Raw genomic sequence first — 24,049 nt, 5'->3', positions numbered from 1 at the left:
CATGTCTGTCTCTCTCCTCCCTCTCTCTATAACACAAATACATATACACACATTCTCTGTTTGTATGTCTGTCTTTCCTCCCTGTCTCTTTAATACACACACACACACACACACACACACACACACACACACACACACACACACAGAGAGAGAGAGAGAGAGAGAGAGAGAGAGAGAGAGAGTCTTGAAAAACGGAATTTTGGTAATTTTACATAAAACCACATATAAACAGTAGGGGCTCAGAATGACTATATACTGAGCAGCAAAGTTTCTCTTAATTGGGGCAACTTTTACTAAGTACAGCACCTTAGGTCTACTGAAGATGACGCTTTGTGAAACTGAGCTACCAGTTTGTGAAGTCTATTATACCTCTTGCGTATCCCTGTCCCGAAGGTCCCAATGGTGTGGTTTTCCAGGGTTACCAATGTAAAGTCTAAAATATCTTGAAATGACTTCCTAAATTCATTACTATTTTTACAACTTTGATTTTTCGTTTTTTAAAAGTGAGTTTAAATGCACTTTATTTTTAGACAACCCCATGACATGTATTTTTCTTTAAAAACAAACAAACAATGCCACCACTCCAAATAAATCACGGTCAAAATAAAAACATCAGTCCCATTTGTCCTAAGTCCTGGTGTTGTATGAATGGTAAGCAGGAGCCAATTACAGTGACAGGTGATAGATCCAATTTGTTAACATCTTTCCATCTCTAAACCATCCTTTAAAAAAATCATGAATGGAGTCACACCATCGTCACGGTAGTCCAGGAGAGCAACCATACCATCTGGATTCATGTTTTTACCAATAAAAAACTGGTAGTCAATGAACTTAGCAAGGATGTGCTTAATTTGCTCTGCAGCTCCAGTCATAAAAGGCCTTATTCTTTCTGGTTTCTGTTCTTCAAGTTTGCATTTGAATGATTTCATGTAGTCTTTAATGTACTTTTTGTAGGCCTTTTTATGTGACGCTGGTTTCTTTTAAGTTCATGACAATGTCAACATCAGTGACTACTGTGCTTTTGGTACTTTTGCCCTCCAGACCTTCAGTGGATGCATTTCCACCAATGAGAGAGTCATAGATGGTGCCCTCTGTTCTACTGATCATCTTGACCCCCCACCTCCAGGCACAGACTGTCTGCAATCTCCCAGATCCTATCAGAGAACATAACAGAGAACAGCTCGACGTGGCTGATGAGGTCCCAGTAGATGATCATGGTAACAGTTGGGGACAGCAGCGCTAGCCTGACAGGGCAGAGCGAGCACCAGGCAGCATCACCAAGCAGCTGTGCCCTATGCTGGAACAGATGCAGCAGAGATCCACAACCCTACAAGTTCTTTCTTTTCCCTCATTTCCTCTTTCAATCTTATCTCCTCACTCCCTTCCTAACTGATCTTCTCATTCTCCAGTCCACCCATAAAACCTATTCTATCCCCACTACCCCAGGGAGATTCATGTATACCCCCTAGTGCTGTCTCTATGCCTAACCTTTCAGGGTCTACAGATTGTAGCTTGCTTATCATTTATTTAATGGCTAATATCCACTCTCACCAAGAGCTAGGTCATCTAGCCAAAGCTAAACAGAGAATTGCTAGAGATAATAGACATTATAAACTAAGTAGTTCTAAAAGATATTTACAGAACATTTCACCCAAACACACACACCCAAACACACACACCCAAACACACACACCCAAACACACACACACACACACACACACACACACACACACACACACACACTGCATTTTTCTTTGTATCTCATGGAATGTTCTCCAAAATTGATCACATATGCAAACACAAAGCAAACCTTGAAAGATACTAGAGAATCGCAGTAAATTCACTCATTGTATCTGACTGCCATGGATTGAAGTTGGATATCAACAACAAATTCATGAAAACAGAACAACTTTGTACCGAATGAAACATGGGTCAAGATAGAAATTAAGAAAGAAATCAAAGACTTTGGAGAACTAGATGAAAATTAATACACATCATGTCCAAACTTATGGGGCACAATGATGGTGGTTATAAAAGGAAAGTTTATAGCACCAAGTGACTACATAAACAAAACAAATTAACCAAGCAAACAAATATATTGGAGTTATCTCATATTAGTTACTTAAGAACACACCTGAAAGCTCTAGAACCAAAGGAAGAAATTATACCCAAAAGGAAGAGATGACAAGAAATAATCAGACTTATGGTTGAAATCAATAAAATAGAAACAAATAGAATAATACTAAGAATCACTAAAACAAAGAATTGGTTCTTTGAGAAAATCAGTAAGACTAGAAACCTTTATTCAAATGAACTAAAAACTGGAGAGAATATTCAAATTAACAAAATCAGAAATAGAAAGGGAAACATAGCAACTGATACCAAGGGAGTCCAGAGAATCGTAAGGACATGCTTTGAAAACCTGTATGTCACCAAATTGGAAAACCTACAAGAAATGAATTAATACTCTCAATAGATACTAGTTGTTTTTATTTCTCCAGGTATTGAGAGTTGCCCTAAGGTGGAAGGAAAGCTGTTGCCAGCCTCCTCTTGATGGTCTTGTTTACCCATGGCCTTGCTCTTTCAAGTCCCAACTAAAGAATGTGAGGAATTCTCTTATGCCTTCAAACAGACTTCTAAGCATTTGAAGTCACATCTGATTGCTCTGGTTGAAACATCTGGTCTCTGAAAAATTGTTTCCTAAGACTCAAAAGCAGAAGTCCTATAGTATAAAACTGACCTTCATTTGTTTTATTTGGGGGGGGTGTTTAGTGTATATTTGTTGACAAATTCAGTTTTAAGTAAATTGCATTTGACATCAGGATCCTGTTCTTCTTATATGAGTTGAAGAGTTCTTATTTCTTTTCGAAGCCCAGTGTTATTTTACAAAGTTACAAAAGAAGAAAGTGGAGGAGGAGGAGAAGGAGAAGAAGGGGAATTTGTTTATCTGTAGATTTGTCTCAACTTCTCAAGGTTTATTAGAGAAGCTCAATTTCATCATTTCTAGGGAAGTCACTCTATTGATAGACTGCTTAAGTAATACATTTAGTTGAATATTTCAACTTTAATCAGCAAGACACTTTCATATTCTGCATAAGTTTCTTTAATATTTAAAATTATAATATTCTCCTTGTCCTAATTTTGATTTTTTTACTCTTTATAAGATTTAATTTTTTTATATTTTATTCCTTAAATAAACAATTTCTCAGATGTTTCTTGTTCACATGCTTTTTGATTTAATTAAAATTGCCTTTATCCCGGGCTCCCAGCACTCGGGAGGCAGAGGCAGGTGGATTTCTGAGTTCGAGGCCAGCCTGGTCTACAAAGTGAGTTCCAGGTCAGCCAGGGCTACACAGAGAAACCCTGTCTTGATGCTCACAGTCAGCTATTGGATGGATCACAGGGCCCCCAATGGAGGAGCTGGAGAAAGTATCCAAGGAGATAAAGAGATCTGCAACCCTGTAGGTGCAACATTATGAACTAACCAGTACCCCGGAGCTCTTGACTCTAGCTGCATATGTATCAAAAGATGGCCTTGTCGGCCATCACTGGAAAGAGAGGCCCACTGGACACGCAAACTTTATATGCCCCAGTACAGGGGAATGCCAGGGCCAAAAAATGGGAATGGGTGGATAGGGGAGTGGGGGGGAGGGTGTGGGTGATTTTTGGGATAGCATTGGAAATGTAATTGAGGAAAATACGTAATAATAATAATAATAATAAAAGAATAATAAAAAAAAAACCAAACCAAACCAAACCAAAAAACCCTCAAAATTGCCTTTATCCTTATTCCCCCTTTGTACTTCCTAATGATTATGGAGTTTTTTCTATCTTATTGAGCTAAATAGTCAGTTATTTTACTTCTATTCTTTCTAATGTCATGATAAAAATCAAGAAAAGTCTCTTCATGTTTTGTAGAATTGTAGCCAGATTGTGTGAACTTTTATGTTCAATCCTTTTATTTTGGTTATTTAAAAATCAGTTGTTGTTTTTTTTCTAAACTTGAAAGTTTTTCTCTTCCATTAAATTTTTTTTTAACAAGTTCTTTTACCTTGCCATGGGTAAGGGCTTTGGGCTTTTAATGGTATTTCCTATCTTTGATTTTCAGTTTTATGGCACCCAAGGCAGAATTGGCTTGGAAAATACTGAAATTTAATAAATTCTTCATGAGGGAACAAATGAACTTTAGCAAATGCTTCATTAGCCTGTATCATAAGTTGCATTTTTTTATTTGTAGAATTTGGGCATCAGTATGTAGCTATAAGAAAGCATTAATCTTGCGAATTATATATTTCATTTCCTATTGCTAAACTTAATTTGTTATTAATTTGTAAATATTTGTGCTTCATATATTCTAATACTTTATTAAATTAATCAGATTCATAATTTTTATTTATTTAAAATTTAAAACTTCATGTAATTTTTTCATCTGTTTAATAATTTTGACTTCAACATTCTATGTTTAGTGACATTCATATTTTCTGATATTGGATTTTGGGACTTTAAATTTTTATTTGTAAAAACATGTTTTACTTTACAAATCTAGTTTTCTTGCCTACGTCAAAAGATTTTATCATTTGACAAATGATATATCCCATGTACAATTCCTTTATTTTTTCTTACATTGTTTTGATTTATATTTTATATTTTATTAATATAGCTTCCTATTTTATGCATATTTATAGACCATCTTATTTAGTTTTTCTCCAATAAATCAGAATTTTTACAATACATTCCCAAGTAGTCAAGTGTTTTTAGAGAAAAGCAGAACCAGTATGGTATGCGTGTGTGTACAGCATGTTGAGTGTACAACTTAGTACCCATTCATTAATGCTTATCCAATTACTAAAAAAGTTTTATAACAACCAATAATTTATGTCATTGTTTTTTTCATTTTTTTTATCTTTGATGTTATTTGACAACTTCATTTGAAAAAAGAAAAGCATAAATATTCCCTAGTGACTCAGCTCTTGGCTACTTTTCTACAAATTTTTCTTTGTATTGCACTGTGTTTGTCTTTCCTGGCTATTTGCTTGGAATCACTTACAACATGGATCTTACCTGCCTTGTAAATTCTACTCAAAGTTCTCTCTGTATCTACTCTGTCCACTAATCCCTCAACTAACTAACTATATAACCTAAAACTAACTAACTAACTAACTAACTAACTAACTAACTATATATATATATATATATATACTTATATTATACTTATATATTTACTTATTCAGTATTTTTGTGTGTTTGTATGTGTGTCTGTGTGAGTTTATTTGTTCTATGTACATGCAGAACCTATTGAGGCCAAGGAATGTTAGGATGCCCTGGACTTTGAGTTTCAGGCAGTTATGAGCTGATGTTGTAGGTGATGAGAATTGAAATTGTGTTTTCTGCAAGAGCAGGAGCATTTTCAACTACATCTCTTTGGGCCCCAGTAAGTGTCTTTCTTGCTATTCACACATATAATGACCGTAGGTTCTTATTACTGGGGAATTTGAACTCTGTAAACTCACCAGGAAATCTGAATTAGCAAACAAAAGATTAGTGAGATTCTTGGAGACCACTGTTAGAATGCCACCAGTCAGCAATGATCTTGTTCTACATGTGTTTCTGTGTAAATATCTATTAATAAATACATGTATTTAAAGGATATACATATTTTGTGTATTTCATGGCAATGAACCATACACATGATTCTTTATATCTGAACTGAAGGCCACTAACTCTGCCTATTGTAAACTCTTTATAAAGCTCATCGCAGCCTCTCACACTTAGGAATAATACACAGCCCTTTTAACGCTGTGTTTGATGCCCTCTTAAGCAAAAGCTATACATGAAAGATGAAAAACATAGCACAAATGTACTCTAGAAAAACAGTTGAGAAGTAGACAAGAACAAGAGACAGCATGGTGTGTGACTTCAGTAGCAAAGAGAAGGAACAGGCCATCAGTAAAAGATTTATCATGGACCAGCAGGCAACTGTGAATGCGCTGCTAAGGACTGCATGCTACAGACACATTTGTGTGAGTAGTGGCATGTCAAATACAAAGTCAATGGATGATGAGCATACACACGTTTGTACATGCATGCATAATACCCTCACATACATATATGTGCATTATTATATGCATATTTGTGTGTATATTATATATGTGTACATATATATATATGTGAGTGCATATAGCATGTATGCACATATGCATACATATTTATGAGTATATGTGCTGTGGACCGGCCTCAGTCGGCCTCCCTCAATCTGCGGAAGAAATCAGTGGTTCCAGTTATAGGTGGGCAAGGAGTTGGCGACAAAAAGGGTGACAACACAAGGGAGTACCGTATCTGGATGGAACTTCTCAAAGCGAGCACCAGTCTTATAAGTGACTTTTACACAAAACAGAGGAATGAGTACTAAAAGCTAACAGGAACCAACTGGGATAAAAATCAATGTTAACAACTGGGATCAAAAGCAGCCCCACCTAAGGTCAGCTTAATCTTAGAAGCCAGGGGAAAGGGCTTCACTCCCTTGTCATAGTTCCAATTCTAGTCTATTGTGTAGTCCACCTTCCCCCTAGGCCATTGTAAATTCCTGTGTATGGGTATAACTCAGCTATCTATAGTTCTAAGTATTTACTCTAGTTCCTTCTTAGACCACAACCTTCCTTCTTCCTAGGTCTTTGTAAATTCCTGCAAATGGGAGTAACGTGGCTATTATTCTAAGTGATTGTGTGGGGGGACTTTCTACTAATAAGTAATGTAGTCTGCCGTACATAACTATAATAAGAATTCTAAACTTACTTTGCTAAGCTTGCCCTGAGATTTCTAACACTATGTAGTAGATAGTAATGCCTGATTTCTTTCACTATCTCTCTTACAATACTAGAGGCAATTCTGAATGTCACTGAATAGGCAACATTTTTACTGAATTCCAAGCCCAGGGTTGGCTCAAGGACTGCCTAGGGCATTTGGTGAAGGCCAGGAAGAAAACTTCAATTTTGCTTAGGTATTTGGCAAGTCGTTGCTTGGAGACACCTATAATAAAACAATACTGAGGGAAACCACACAGATCCGTTCACCAACTAAAGCAAGGTCATTATTGGAGCATCCTTTTACAGGATGCCACGGTTCCAGGAGACTAAGTTTCTGTGAACTTTTCACCTCAGGACTATGTCCAGGTTTCTGGGCCTGTCATGTGGGTCACTACTGGAGTGGATGTAGCATATATGTATATAAATTTGTGTGTATTTATGTATTTGTGTGAGCATGTATATGTATGTACATATATGAATTTGTATATATAAATGTGTGTATATTTGTACATGTGTATGTACGTATGTGTCTCTCTGTATATATGTACATGTGTATACTTGCATACATATGTGTGTATATATATGTGTGTATATGCATATAATAATGTAGTTAAATTGAAGTCCTTTTTGTGTGATAGATAAAAAAGACCTTTGTATACATGTATGATATTTTCAAAAAATAAAAATATTATTTAATAAACATAGTTCCTGGCTATTTTGAAGATGTGTTTGCAGAAGCATGTATCTTTTTTTATGCTTCCCAGCTCCCCATGTCCCAGTATTTAGATGCTACTACTCTGCATGTTCATATGCACCTCTTTTTGTAATCCCCACACTTTGTGCCCTTTTTTTCTCTAAAGCCACATTCAGTTTTCTTTGCAGTCAGTTGTCCTTGACATGAATAGGTCTTGTTGACCTGAGAGACACTATCTTGCTCTTGGTCTTCTTTCTGCCTGTGTGTGGTAACGGACCTTCCTCTGGTCTGTAATTAGCAGGCTGGCTGATGAGCATAACTCTTAGGCTACTTTTTAATTGTTGCCAGTTCTGACCAGTTGTAAGGGTATACTCTTACTCAATCCAGTGTAAGTTGAGAAAAATATACAGACAATGTAATAGAAATAAATTATTTGGGTTCAAAAGAAAAGTCATTTGAGAAATCTTTCATGTTGTTAATGTCCCTTTATTTTTATTTTACTAAATGTTTTTGTTTATAAAATAAAAGAAAATGGCAATTCATTCTCAAGTCCTTAAATTTTATTTGCAATTTTACTGGAGGACAAAATTCTGAATTTGAGTGCACCATACTCCATTCCATCTGTGTTCACACGTCTCTCCATTCTGGGCTTCTCTATCCACTCAGGAATGGATATAGTAGACCCAGTGCACTATTATTTAAGTGTTAGATGTTTTCCTCTACCTAGCCACCTTCTGCCGGATAGAATTAGTGATAATGTTATTATTTATCTGACACCTATATATCAGTTCTTGAATCAATGAAACTCACACAGATGTTTTTAAACCTTAAAATAATTCTGTTACTTTGGTAGACACTAAAGCTATTCCTATTTTGTAGGTGGAACAACTAAAGAATAGAGACTCCTTCAAAGACACCGAGTTTGATGGATACAGGATCAGTATTCCTACATGGGCAGTCTGATCCCTCAACCACTACCCCATAAAAGCATGCTAAATTCCTTCTCTGCGACACACCTAGACCTGCTGAGCACACCTTTGTTGTGGACTTTTCTCCTTCCTAGCCCAGGCTGGTGGAGTTTGGTCTGAATGGACCAAGTATCTCAGAATGCAACACTTTTACTGTGTCTTCTTGCTTCTGTGTCACTCTTTGTTCTGGGTCTACTATATCCTTTCCTGAGTGGATAGAGAAGCCCAGAATGGGGAGATGTGTGAACACAGATGGAATGGAGTGTGGTTTGACTGCTTTTTAAAACAATTAATAATCAGACAGTTATGTGTATGTTGTGCTATGTATATGCCATGTGTCCACGTGTTTATTTGGGCATGGGGCATGCAGATAACAGAGATGGACCTTATGTGTCCTGTTCTCTGACTCTCTACCTTATTTCCTTGAAAGAGGGACTCTCACTGAACCTAGAGCTAGGCTGAGGGATCCGCCTCTCCTGCCTCCACTTCCCATCCCTGGGTTTCGGTACATGGTCCACTGTGCCTGTCTTTTCACACGAGTCCCAGGGATTTGGATTCAGGTCTTCAGACAGCAAGTTCTCCTACCCACTGGGTTATTGCTGCAGTTCCAATGTTGTGTTTCTTGATTCTTGACACAGAGCCAAAATGCTCGTCCATCTACTGTCTGCCAAGGACTCGAGGTTCTTAGTGCAGGTAGGTACTGGAAAAGGTGCCAAGGATCTGCTTCCTTCTTGTGTCTCCCTTTTTCTCCTCCCTCTTTCTCTCCCAGTCCTTTCCCTCTCATTCTCTCCCCCCTCCCTTTAACACACAGTGCTGGTCCATACACAATGCTTAAGCATGAGTGTGTTTTCCTCAGTACCTCCCTCTCTGTCCTATCTTGATCTTGAAATATTATTTCTCGTTTTCAGTTCTTTGTAAATTATGCTGATAAGGCTTTGCTAGCCAGCACTTAACATTTCGAGCAGGGCCCTGTCCTCGTTCTTTTTAGTTTAAGATCTGAAAGCAAAGCTGCCCTCTTGGACTGTAAGTGGTGTTTTCTTTGATAACATCTTTCACTGACTCCATTTTGACACAGTTCAGTCAAGTTGAAACAGGACACATTTCATACAAGGCTGGCTGTTTTCTGTTTCCTTTTAAGAAGAACAGGTGGACCCTGGGTGACTTTTCTCCCTGATCCCTTCACCGCTGGCTGCTAAGTGTCTGTTCTGTGCAGTATTGTTTGTGCCTGAGGAGGCAACGGATGTCAGCAAGGGCACATCAACCCCCTGCCCCAGGGATGCTCATCGATTTGGATGGTTATGGCACATCCAGCACTGTCTGGGCCCAGCTTTCTATACCTAGGCTACACAGGCATCTGTGAGCTTCCGCTCCTATTGCTTTTTGCTGTCTACCACAGGACATAGAGGAATCTCACTATTTCCTTAAGTGTCACTTTTCCAAACCCACACGGAACTGCTGCCAGTATGTCGCCAAACTTGGGTGGGCTTCCTCATACATCTCTCCCCATCTCTAGCCCTACTCTCTGCCTGTGACCTTCGAACTCCTTTTCCAACTTATGGAACTTCTACCACGGTTTCCTACTGCTCTGAGTCAAACGCTGCAAGTCCAAGAAATGGTGCCAATGGCTTTTCTTGTTCCTTCAAACTATTTAATACTGACTCCCAGTTTTCTGATCTTTAGGCTATTTCTGATCCTTTGGATCTTATTTCTGATCTTTTGGATATTGGATTTTGGACATAGTCAACCAAAAGAATATGTCATATTTCTGTGTGCAAGTATTGATTTTCCATTAGAGTCTTCCACCTAACATTGTCTTCTGGGCACTGTGCTAGCCACTTTCACTTATGAGGTATTATTTATTTCAACAAATAATCCTTGAGCCTATTCTATAGTTTTGTACAACAAACAGCCCTTGAGGCTATTTTATAATGCCTGTTCTATAGTTCTGTACATAGGGTTGATAAGAGTATATTAATTTGTTGAAGCTGTTGGAACTGATTGCAAGGGAAGCCTGAGGTTAGGAGCTTCACATGACAGTGAAGCATGCTTTCTTTCTACCTCTGTACCCAGCCTTCAGTGGCATGGGGTTTTGCCCCTTTCCCTTTATGTGACATGGGCAACTCAGGTTTTGGTTTAGTAAAATGTTAATAGCAGCATAATTTAGTTTCAGAGCTCAACACGAAAACACACTCAAATGCCCTAAGAGACACAGCAGGTAGAATAAGTACTTGAGGCAGTAGTGTGTCAGAGGGGGATCTGCAACCACGTTTGTGTGCTGTGGGAAGGCTTGCTCTGTAGACTTCAGATCTGACCTGTTGACTCTTGCTTGCATGGCTGTATGGCCATGATAAAAGACTAAGAAATGAAAAAGAAAAGCAGAAATATAGAGAAGAATGTAACCTTGAACTTTTTCCACCTGTGTTCCAATTCCCAAATAATGATTTGGAGGCTTATTATTTATTAAAAAAAAATTCCTAGACCATAAGCTAGGCTTGTTCCTACTAGCTCATAACTAGTAGTACTAGTAGTACTAGTAGTATTAACTGGTTTATACTATTCTCTGTCTGCCACATGGCTAGTTACCTTGTCTCAGTTTTATAGTTTTGATTTCCTCTGAGTCGGAGAGGGAGCAGGGTGTTCCACCTGACTCAGGGTTCCCAGGGTTGTTCTTGCGGCTTGATGTCCCACCTTAGCTATCAGATTTTTATTGACAGGGGATGCTTCCACACAGTGCACAAGAGATTATCCCTACAGAAGAAATGAAAAAAAAAAAACATGCCAGGTGAGTTCAGCAATGATATAACTGAAAGTCTCATGGGTTGCTGGTGGCAATAAGAGTTGATATAATAACTTTGGATATCACACTTTGGCTGTATCTACTGAAGTCAAGCATGCAATGACATTGATGTCACACCTCAGCTTTAGAGCATGCACTCAGATGAACATCTTCACAACAATACCCCTCAGAGTAGCCCCAAAGTAAGACCTGCTAAATGAATCCTGTCCTTGCATAGGTTGCTTTTGGTCATGGTGTTTGCCAGAGCATTATAATGAAATTTGAACACTTTATGCTAACCTAAGTGTTTACTCTGTATCAGATTTTCATGTCTGCATGAGGAAAGCGAAGACATTATAATCCTACTCATCTGTTAAGAAAATGGATTCTCAGAGAGCTAAAGAACTGTCTCAGTTCCCAAACTAGCATAGTTGTCCCTTGATGTGTACAGGGGATTGATGCCAAAACACTTAAGAGCCTCATGAAATATGTACCAGCATTCACATATAATCTATAACCAGTGCATATTGTCCTGTGGAATCTAAATCATTGCTAGACTACCTATAATACATTGCCTAGGGAATAGTGGCAAGAAAAAAAATATGTACATGTTCAATATAGTCACATTTTGTTTCTGATGAGTTTCTGTTCATGCTTGATTGGATCTGTATACACAGAATCCATAAATATGAAGGGTTTCCTGTATATGATAGAAATCAGATCAGACTTACAGGCCCTCTTCAAGCAACAGTGGTCAAACTTAAGGCCCTGGGACTCAGCTGGACTTCTAAGGACCCATCCTGTGTCACTCTACTCTCTTTTACTTCCCCTGTGCATCACCCCCCTCCATCCTTTGCCTCCCCTACCATCAGAACACAGTACTGGCAATCCCCTGTAGTCAGCCTTCTTGGTTTTCAGTGGAAAGCTCTGTGTATCAAGTCTATTTTTCACTTAGTTCAGTAGAGTTCAGGACACCTTGTCCCATCATTCACAGTAAGCTCTAGGCCAGGGATAGCAAAATGCTTTCACCTCAAAATTTCTCTCCAATCAATTGATAGTGGCTGCCTAGAGCAGGCTGCTTAGAAGGATTGCGAAACAGTGGATCTCACAGGTGGAGCCTGGGGCACTTGTTAAAAGTCAGCTGTAGCAGAAGCTGTGGGGGAGGCGAGGTTCATCTGATAAGTCACAGCCAGCCTTTGTGGGCTCTGTGCTCTGAGCGCTGTTCACTTTTACCCAGACCTCAGTTTCCCTTCCAGGAGGAAGCAATGGGTTTTGACTTTGAAATTTCCTTCTGTCAGAAGCTCACAAGAAGGGTTATCGCACTGGCCTGTGGAGCCTGATTCCTGAGAGGTTCACAAAACAAAATCAAAAGAAAAGAAAAGAAAAGAAAAGAAAAGAAAAGAAAAGAAAAGAAAGCAAAACAAAACAAAACAAAACAAAACAAAACAAAACAAAACAAAACAAAACAAATCATCAGTAGAGACATAAGTCAAGGCTACCGAAACTGTCTATGTTCCTGTTTCTGCTGCCCTCAGTAGCCATAAGCCATCTATAGATGATTGTGGTTTGTAAACTAGGAATTTATATACTTGATCTGACAGAAGGTTTTCCTCCCTTCAGCTCTGACTATTTTTACATAAGAAGCTTTAGCAAGGTTATAAAAACTGAGACATATTTAGTTACGCACTTAATGAATTGCAATCTTTATTGAAAGGAATCGGGTTACCCAAAGTCAAGATGGTCTTGGAGCACCCTGAACATATCTTTTCCTTTAAAAAATGTGTGGGAGAAGAGAAGTGACTTAGGAGCATTTACTGAACAGTAGTGGGTGGCACACTGGAGTAGGCTTTTCTTTTTCTAAAATCAGTTAATAGATATTAAAGCCATCTTCAGGAGCTGGGCCACTTAGGAGTCTCTCCATCTCTCTGTCTTTATATCCCTCAATACATTCCTCCTATGCGTTTTTTGAGCTCCTCTAAAATTTCTATTTGTTTCTGCTCTCATTGACGAGACTGCAAAATTTACAATTCATAGCCCCAAGCCTCCAGAAGACGGCTTTAATATCTATGAACTGACTACAACTATTGGACAATGAGGATGCACACAATAAAGATTGCAAATCATTAAGTGTGTATCCACTTACCTGCATCACGTGGTGTCTCATATGGTAATCCCAGGGAAATGAAGGCCCATGTTAATAATGGAGGATGCTTACAACAAACGGAGAGTGTGAAAGCCATGGGAAACTGGAACTCAGAGAAAGCACGGAGGTCATGGAAGTTACCTCAAGTTGCCTCAAGTGAATGAGTCCCAGAGAATTGAACAGCATGTTGAGTTCCTATCACTAGTAAGAAGCAGGACAGACACTCACACCTACGTCCCTGAACTGCAGCCTTACGGTGCTTACCTCTGTCAACCAATCTCTTATACGGGTAACCTCTGGTTCTGCTTACTACAGGACATGCATCCTAAAGCTCCATTTCCTTGGGAATTTATGGATCGAATATTGCTTTCTTGACATTACGATGAACTATGAAAAATATTAACCAATGGCTAATGGCACATGGAAGTTCACTTTGCATAAATTGAAAGAAATCTGCAAGGAGCCCTGGAGGTTTCATTGGCTGCTTCACCATCCCAAGGAACGGAGGCATCTCTTGGCTCACCATGTTCTCTATCCCAAGCAACAATTCTCTGTTTCTTGGGCAAAGATGGGTATTTAGACCTCCAGCCATCACATGCACACACTGGGCCAAATACCTCTTAAGGAGATTCTCCAACATTACTATATGCCATTATCACCCCTATTTACATATCATGGGTGGGAATTTAGTCACATTGTTATAACAAGCTCTAAGGGAATCTGAAGGAGACTTCGTTCCCTAGGTGACATGGTGTTGTAGAACTTCCGTACAAATTGAAACATTGTCTCTTGAAGAGAGGAAAAGCATTATGACCTAGGAAGTGAATGCAGCTCTCAAAGGTCAGGAGGCTCAGAAAATCCTGACCCTCACAGGCACCTCCCTGTGCTTATATGAGAGATAGCTGACCATCAGGGCAGAGGCGGCTCTTTCAGGGAGCTGACTCCAGACTCTAGGGATGCAGCCCTCTCTGAGTTCCTATTCATGCAGGGGTGGTTTTGGATGCTGTTGTTTAATACAGCAGTCTTTGAGTCACCCATACTCGTGTAAGTAACCCCAGTAAAAATAGGGATTCAGCCAACTAGACTTGGTTGAAGTATTTCTAGTTTTTTTCTGCAGTCGGTGCCCGCTCTGCGATAAACAGGCATTTGCTCATGTACCTTCAAGAAAAGCCATGCAACACATGGGACCAGCTAAGCATCAGAAGTTCAATGCAAAGGAAGACAAGTGTTGTAGGAGGCCAATTAGTCATCTGTTCTTCAACAGCAAATCTCACTGCTTAAATGAGACATCTCAGTGTTTTGAGCCCACGGATCATCAGCTCACCGAGGGTTTTTTTTTAAACTCATTATTGTATTTAATATGCAGAGCAAGCCTATGATGTGTGCACTGTAATTTATCTCATTTTGTAGATGGAGACACTATTATTTAGATTTTTTTTCCAAAAGTTGCCCAGCAAATAAGTAGGAAAGCCTGAATCAGAGCCTGTTTCTAGTATCAAAATCCTGTGCTCATTCTGACTTGACAAAAGAGAGGGAGAGAGAGAGAGAGAGAGAGAGAGAGAGAGAGAGAGAGAGAGAGAGAGAGAGAGAGAGAGACTAGAGAAGTGCAAATCTGCATTTTCTGGCCACTAGACTTGTGGGTGAGCAGAGAGAAGGAGCCTGAGTGTCTACAGTGTCCCTGCCACTTCTGTGAAACAACTGACCTGACTTCTAAGTCAGATTACAGATTTGGAGGTATTTTATATAATTAACTCTATTGTTTTATTTCTCTGTTGTTTATTGGCAATGTTCACTTATAGTCTAAAAAGAGCTGTTTTTTTTTCCTTTGAGAAATGTCCTGTGTTCAACTTGATGGAGGAAAGGGGGGGTGGGAAGAAATGAGAAGGGCCATAATTTTATAATTTTATGGTCAATGAACCTCTCTCAGTAGGATTTTCTTGTGTTTACTCTGTTCCATGTTTGAAAATGTCTCCTTCTGAAGTAAAATTCTGGCTGAGGCTGCTGCGGTGGCTCCGCATGTAAGGATGCTTGCCTGATGACCCGAGTTCACCCTCCAGAACTGTAATGAAGGTACAAGGAGAGTACTGACTCCACCAAGTGACCCCCTCACTTTTGAACAATGCTCCCCACAGCACATACTCAGACATCAAACAATAAAAACTGTTTTTAAAAGCACCCTGGTTGTGGAATTTTTTGTAGAAATTTTGAACCCCTATCTGGGGTTTCTACCCCACCTTGATCATTTAGTTCCTAGATAAAAGACCCATGCACCTTTTTATTTACAGTAAGCCTTAAACAGCACAAGACCTGGGCAGATATGTACCCTCCATGCTATTAGAATCTACTTTCCTATCAATAACACTGGTTATTACTTACTTATGTTTTTCCTGGGTGCTCTTAATTCCAATTGGTCAGCCCTCAGGGTCATGTTTTCATGATCCATCTAATGTATGGTGGCTTCTCTCCTTCCTCTTCACTTTGCCCTCTCTCTCATCGTTCTCCTCTGACCCCATGATTAGTAATCCTAAACCCTACCTGTGTCTCTTCTACCCAGTTCTTGACTGTTAGCATCTATATTTACAAATTAGAAATAATTTGGGGCAGGGTCACAGGGTCACTTGGGTCTGCCTGTAGACTCCAGGTCTTGGGAGCCTGCACTTTGCATTTTAATAGACATCAACCAAACCTCAACAGGATTTTCTTTCACATCTGGACAACACCTCATATCAAACTTCCTGGTTCTCCAGCTCTTACAGTCATTCAAGTTCCTCTTCAGAGGTGTTACTTGGAAGGGTTGTGTTGATCATTAAACCTCAACAATATGCTCTCTGAAATAAGACTTGAACAATGACAACATCGTGGGGACATCTTATAGGACCACCGCCCTAGATAAAGAGGTATAAGCACTTGACAGTAGCTGAGAGAAGAAGAGAGAATTGGTCTTCCCTCTAGTTGATTATGCCAAGTGAACAACTCTAAAAATATATACATACAAACATACATACATACATACATACATACATACATACATATAACACTAAAGAGACTTAGCAAGCTGTATTTATATATTTATTCATTTATATGTATACACAACAAGGATAATTAAAGAGTAAGAGGCCATGAATTTGGAAGGGAGCTGGAGGGGTGGGTGGAGGGGTTGGAGGGAGGAATGGGAAGGGGAAAGTGACACAATTATACATTCATTTCTAAACAGCTCCAGTTGGGTGACGTTTGGTTGACTTACAGGATTGGGCCTCATTTCTTTGTAGCAACATACAAAACTATGAGAAGCATGGACACTGGCCACCCCTCGACAGCTTTGCTCCTATTGCTCGCTGGCATTCCTTTGAGGCAGTGTATGGCTCTCACCAGGGGAAGTATATTTCCCTTTGTCTTCTAGGCAGGGAAGGTTGAGATGTTCATCACAGCCAAAGAAAGCTGATTCAGTATCTCCTGTAGCTCTTTATGGATCCACACCCAAGTTCCATGTTGCCCCTTTTTGCATCAAGAATATCACATTTGTGTTCTAACTGAACATGCCATTGACACACCTCTGTGGTCCTTTCCAGGGTTATATAGCTTTCATATTACAAATTAGTGTCACTGTCTATGAGAAGAGAATTAATACTGGGTTGTGGTTTCCAATTCCCTCCTCTGAGCCAAAATAAACCCTTGATGACACCGTGTAGTTCCATCATTTGTGGCAGTCTGTCTTGTGTCCCCTTCACTAGGCTGTTGTCTTGAACCTAGTCTGCGTGCCACTGTGAAGATATTTTACAGATGTGGTTGTCATTTACAGTCAGTGGACTTGACAGAGAGAATAATCACCTAGATAATTCAGGGTGAGAGGCTCCAGTGGGCATGCAAAAGGCTATAGGAGCAGCATTGAGACTTTTAGAAGAAATTCTACCTGTGGATAGGTAGTTCCTGCCTGGGGTCATCAAGAGTTCTAGTTGCCCTTCCTAACTCCCTGCCCTATGGATTTCATACACATCCATTCAGCACCCAGAGCTGTATAAGCTAATTCCACACAGCAAACCCCATGGAATGTGCCTCTTACTGTCTGTTTCTTTGGAAGGATGAAACTGTTAGCACACTTAGCTGGAAGACTATGTCTATCCACATATACTTTGTGGCCCTGCATTTTGGGAAGTATACTTTCTGCCATGCCAGTTCTGAAAGCCCCAGTCTTTGTAAGGTGTCTGCCTTTCAACATTTACACATAAGGAATCTAAGTATTCCATGTTGAGACTGGGGCTCATGTGTCCCAGGGTAGCTTTAAATTATCTATGTAATAGAAGATGATTTTGAATTCTTTTTTTTTAAAAAAGATTTATTTATTTTATATATGTGAGTACCATGTTACAGTCTTCAGACACATCAGAAAAGGGCCTCAGAACCCATGACAGATGGTTGTGAGGCACCATGTGGTTGCCAGGAATTGAACTCAAGACCTCTGTAAGAACACTCATGCTCTTAACAACTGAGCCGTCTCTCCAGCCCCTGATTCTGAATTCTTTAGTCCCCTGTTTCCACCCACTAAGTGATGGGATTACATGTGTGTGCCATGGTTGCCTGGTCTCTCATATTTCTAGGGACCAAAAATGAGTCTAAGCAACACTCTACCAACTGAGCCACACCACTAGCTGCAAAGATGTACTTCTTAGAATGCATTTATTCTTTGTATAAGGACATGTGCTTTTAAGTAAGGTGTTTTTTTTTTAAATTTCAGAAAATCAATAGTCTTTGTCTTTAATTTTTTTTGGAACGATGCTTCGCCACTCATTTTCCAGCTCCTCTTCCCTCCTTCTGTAAGTCTTCCCAAACTGAAGTTAAAAGAAAGTTAATGCAGAAATAACTCATGTATACCTAGAGAAGGTGACTGAATAGCAAACAAAAGAGAAGCCTTTAAATGTAGTCTCCATCTCACATCAAACTCCCTTATCTGGCTCTTAAAAGTTTTCTGTCCCTTCTTCTGCAATATTCCCTGAGCCTTAAGTTCAGGACCTGTGTTGTAGATGTATCTGCTGGGACTTGGATCCATAACTCTGTATTTAGATCCCATAAAAATCTCACCAACATGACTGCTTAAACATTAGCTGAATAAGATAGCAATAGACACATTAAATAAAATGAATGGGTAGTGGAGCCCATGAGGCTTCAATGAACTACTGGCAGCTAAGGAATGCTGAATTTGAGTGTGGGTTTTGGGTGAAGTGTCTCGGGGCTCCAGGGAACAGCACCCAAATTGGTTATCCATACCAAATGATCCTCCCTGAAAACACACAGACAAGTAACATTATCCAGACTGAGCAAGTTGTATTTATGTATTTAGAAATATGTATATATACAAAATTAATGAAACCGGAGGCCATGAATTTTGAAGTAGAGCAAGGAGCAATATACAGGAGAATTTGGGCAAAGGAAAGGAGGAAGAAAATAATGTAATTATATCATAATCTCAAAAATTAAAAGAAATAAAAATTTAAAACTGTCATCTCAAAACCTTGCTATTCCAATCCATTTGTCTACAGGGTTGCTTTATGGTTATGAATAATAAACTGCAAAATCCATATAATATGCTGACATATACACTGTATTAGTCTGCTTTTTATTGTTGTGACTAAAGCTTGGAGGAAATTGAGAAAGAAAAGACCGACTTTGGCTCATAAATTCAAAGACTCCCACCTATATTTAGCTCTGCTGCTTTGGACCTAAGTTGAGGCAGAGCATTATAGTAATGGATAGAAATGCTTATCTCATGGTAGCCAGAAAGGGAAGAGGGGAGAGAGGAGAGGAGAGGAGAGGAGAGGAGAGGAGAGGAGAGGAGAGGAGAGGAGAGGAGAGGAGAGGAGAGGAGAGGAGGGGGAAGAGCAGAGAGAGGAGAAGGAGAGGGGAGAAAGAAGACAGAGAGACAGAGTTAGATAGATGATAGATGATAAGATTAGGTAGTTAGATAGATAATAGATGACAGACAGATAGATTTTATATATATATTGATAGATCATAGATAGATAGATGATAGACAGATGACAGACAGAGGATAGACAGGTAGATGACAGACAGAGTATAGACAGATAACAGATAGATAAATGATAGACTAGATAGATAGACTAGATAGATAGATAGATAGATAGATAGATAGATAGATAGATGATAGAACCTGTAAAGATGCCTCATCTCATATTTTTTCCCACTTCCCAATACTACTACATAATTCTTCAAAGGCTTAGTCTGTTGATTGGGTCAGAGTCCTCGGAATCCAGTCACTTCCCCAAAGCCCGTCAGTCTAAGGTCTAACTAGACACACGGACCTTCAGGGAATACCAGATTCAAAGCACTGCACATGCACTCATATCCAGGACCAAGACAGTTTAGTATAGATTCTTGAGTTAGACTGTTCTGAGTTAACTTGGAGTAAGATGCAATGGTAATAGATTCAGTGCACCTTTGATATACATCTCTCTCGTGGAAATGTCCTGTGAAACCATAGTTCAGTGTCACAGACACAGCACAAAATGCTTCATTCAGTATACATATCCCATGTTGCTCTTTTATAGTCATGTCCCCACTGTATAGAAGGCTTCCTCTAAGCCTTACATCTTGGAAATAACTATTCTCTTCTGTATTTCTTCCTTTTTTTTTCTATGTCAATAATGTAATACAAATAGAATCTTGTAACACACGGACTTTCACAATTGGTTGTATTCATTGCGTATAAATCTCTAGAGATCCGTCTAACTTGTTATCTGTACTGATAGCTTTTCCCATTTTATTGTTGAGGTAGAAGTATTCAATAGCAATGTGATATACTACAATTAACCAATTTACTTATTGAAGGCTATAAAGTTTCCTTAGAGTTTGGGCCTCTTGCAAATAAAACTCCAGCAAACATTGGGAAATGCAAACAAGCTTTAGAGGGAATATAAGTAATTTTTCTTTACAATAAGGTTAAGGAACATCAATTGCTGGGTTGTATAACAGGTGCACTTTATTTATTTATTTATTTATTTATTTATTTATTTATTTATTATGTTTGTTTGTTTTCCTTTTCCAAGGACAAGTCTTGTGTATCCCAAGTTGGCTTTGAACTCCCTACCTGGCTAAGACTAAGCTTGAATCCCTTTTCCCCAGTCTACACTTCCTATGTGTTAAGATTAAGGCTGTGTACTACCATACCTGGCTTGCCTGTTTACTTTGAAGACATGGCACATTTCTTTCTCTGGGTTGCTGTGCCATTTAATTTTTCATTTACATGAACAGTATATGATTGGTTCAGTGTCTCTGTGTCTTTGACAGCATCTGATATCAGCCCTATTTTTATTTTAGTCATGATGACTAATATGTAATGCTACTCCATTATAATTTTAATTTGCATTTTAATGACAGATAACATTGAACATCTCCTCATGTACTTATAAGCCATCAACATATCAATATTCTCTTTTTAGGTGTTTTTTTAAAAGTCTCTCATTCTGTGTCTATATTATTTGCTTTTTGACATTGCACAGAGAATTCTTTATGTGTTCTGAGTACTAGTCCTCTGATGGATGTGCACTTTGCAAACATTTTCCCTCAGTCTGAAGCTTTTTTTTTTTTTAAATTCACTTTGACAAGATGGTTTTCAGAACAGAGCAAAACTGTAATTGTGATGACTCTGAAAATCTACTCTTCATTTTGTAGATGATATTTTGATGTCAGAGACCTCTTTGCCTCCAAATACTTTATCTACAAAATTTTATAATTTTATTTTAATGCAAACTCTTCCCTTTATTAAGTTTTAGTTAATTTTGTCCAATATAATATATAAGCAAAGGGTCCTTTTAATTAATTATTTTTTACATTAAGATGTAAATTATTTTATTATTTTAGTTAAAAAAAAACAGTTGCTAGGGAAATGGCTCAGTAGTAAAGTTCTTGTTACACAAATTAAGAACTTGAGATCAGAACTCCAGACCTCATGTAAACAAATGTGTGAAGAGTGCATGCCTATAACCCTAGCACTGGGAAAACAGAAACATCCTATGGACAGCTGGCCAGACAGGTTGGCTTACTTGGTAAGCTCCACATTCAGTGAGAGACTCTGCCTTAAATGCTAAGAATGAGATGGAAGAAGACACCTAGTTTTGACTTCTGGCTTCCACCTGCTTGCATATATGAACATGTATATAAGCATACACATACACTGTATATGTACATAGATATATGCATACTGACACATAAGCACACACATACACTTATTCTTTTTACATTTACTGGCTTTAATATGTTTTTTTTGGGGGGGAGGTGTATCTGTTTCTGATTTCTTTGTCATTCATTTGACCTGTCTTTCCATCCTTCCTCAACTGCCACCCAGTGTTGATAAGCATAGATTTGAAGTAAATCTTGAAATCAGGTAGACAGTTTCAGATGGTTTCCTCTTCTTTTATTATTACCTCTGAAACTGTTTCTAGCTCCTTTGACTCTCCAAACACATTTGAGACTAGCCTTTTCTATACCTACCAGTTAACTCACTAGGGGTTTGATCTGAATTACTACCTGTTGGGAAGCTGGCATCTATTTACATTAAACCTTTTAATTCAGAAACATGGTGTGTCTTTCCATTTATTTATATGTTCCTTGATTTAAAAAAAACAGGCATCTGTGTACATTTCTTCTTCTCAACAGGATGACATGAACTTGGTTGTTGAGGTGGGGGACAGGGACCATACCTACCTCATTTCTCATTGTCTCTAGCATTCACACCTTAAAAACAAGAGCACAAAGTTTAAAGCCTGACTGGATGGCTAGTTCCAGGGTTGACATCCAACTCAGGGCTGCTTTATCTTTCCTGACCTCTTCTCTTGTCCCTGTAATTTTTTTTTCGAGGGCACTTGGCTACCTTAGCTTTCCTAAGAATTTGTCTTGCTGAACAAAGTCATTTAACTTCAGTGAGGGGTGGTGGCTAAGGAAAATTCATTTTCTCTTCTTCAAGCTTGATTCATTCAGAGTAACTAATATCCACTTAGACCTATATTGTACAGTTTGTTCCCAATTCACGGCTCTTTAGTGAGGATTGCCTCTCTCTTGACCAGAGCAGCTGTTTAGTTCTGGGAAGGAGTCCATTATCTGGAACACAGCAGTGTGCTCTAGACTATAAAATTATTTTGTGTAACTGTGGAAAGCCTATTTGAGGATTTCAAACTGCAGTATGAAGAATGAGCATAGCACAGGGGTTCATGTCTGTAGCTCCAGTCACTGAGGAGCCCATGAATTAGAGACCAGTTTGAGCAAGAGAGAATGACAATGTTACAACCAACCAACCAACCAACCAACTAAATAGTGTAAATAAATAGTTATGTAAAACTGATGGTCCAGAGGCCTGAATATGTTCCAGATTGTCTTACACACACCCTATCCATTTTCTTAGCTTCAGTTTTCATCTGTTCAATGGGTACATTTGGAATTAATCACTGTAAGGATCCTCTGGAATCAAACTGTATGGTTTATAGTTATAGTTTTCTGACCATTATATATATTGACAAGCATTAACATAATTTCCCTACTAACAGGTAGAAAACTAAAGCTCTGAAGATCATGACATTTGTCTAAATTTATTTAGAACATCCAAATAAACTTTAAAATTTTACACCTAAATCATATATTCATGTGATATATACATGTAATTTTTTGTTGTATCTCTAACTTCACCCTAGAAGCAGAGAATCTAGAAGTATAGGAGGAAAACCCTGCCTTTGTGAACTAATGGTCTACTGTGAGAAGCAATGATGTAAACAAGTACCCTGCAGCATAAAAGGAAGGGCAGAGCTTGCTTTGGGAGGAGAGAAGAAAGACAAAGGCCTTGGGAGGGTGAAAGATGGAATCTGCCATTACAGAACTTTGCTGTGTCCTTTTCTCTTTCCATTTTCATTTATTTACTTATGAGTATGAATATGTGTGTGTGTAAACTTGCCACATGCATGCATGCATGCATGTACATTTGTGTGAGCACATGTGTGTGAAAGCCAGAAGTTGAGCCTGGGCATTTTCCCTCAATATTCTCTGCTTTACTTTCAGAAGACAGGGTTTCTCACTGAACTTGGATCTCACTGATTCAGATAGACTGCCTGGCTATCAATACCCAGGGATTCTCTTGTTTCTGCCTCCCTAGCACTGGGATTAAAGCTGCACACCACTGAATACTGGCGGCACCATCCCATGAGCTTGGGTACTGGAGAGAATAAAAAGAGCACCAGCATACTCTATTGCCTGCTTCTAGGTCTGCCACGATGTGAAGAGAGCTACCTTGGTGCGTCTGTGGCCATGGACTCCTCCATGCCTTCCCTGGATGATAAATGACACCTCTGAGACTGTGAGCCAAAAATAAGACCTTCTTCCTGCAAGTTGCTTTTTTTTTCCTGCCAGGCATGAGAAAAGCAGCTGATTTCTTCCAGAGTTGAGAGTTGAGTTCTGGTTTAAGCTCACACTGTCTTTGTGTTTCAACACTCTTCCTTGAATCTAGAATTAGCAAATATGGGACACATGTGCCTTTTTCTGAGGCTGACACCCTCTCAATATTACACAAACACTTAGAGCTCACTATACATGAGAATATCTAGGAGACGTGGTGGCCAGGTAAGACATGGCTCTTTAGAAGAACACAACCAATGAATGAACACACACTGA

General features: G+C 38.9%; 1 long non-coding RNA gene and 1 pseudogene across 1 annotated transcript; one reads left to right on the top strand and one right to left on the bottom strand.

Moving 5' to 3' along the window:
• Tpt1-ps2 (tumor protein, translationally-controlled, pseudogene 2) lies at nt 502-1,273 on the bottom strand (annotated as a pseudogene).
• On the top strand, nt 14,364-15,519 carry Gm34072. Its single transcript, XR_390578.2, has 3 exons — nt 14,364-14,428; nt 15,017-15,118; nt 15,366-15,519. It is a non-coding gene; the product is annotated as a predicted gene, 34072 (long non-coding RNA).
• Nucleotides 15,520-24,049: the final 8,530 nt, after the last annotated feature.

The sequence above is a fragment of the Mus musculus genome, chromosome 4, assembly GCF_000001635.26.
Source record: "Mus musculus strain C57BL/6J chromosome 4, GRCm38.p6 C57BL/6J".
Classification (NCBI taxonomy): domain Eukaryota; kingdom Metazoa; phylum Chordata; class Mammalia; order Rodentia; family Muridae; genus Mus; species Mus musculus.
This window is presented reverse-complemented; position numbering and strand designations above follow the sequence as displayed.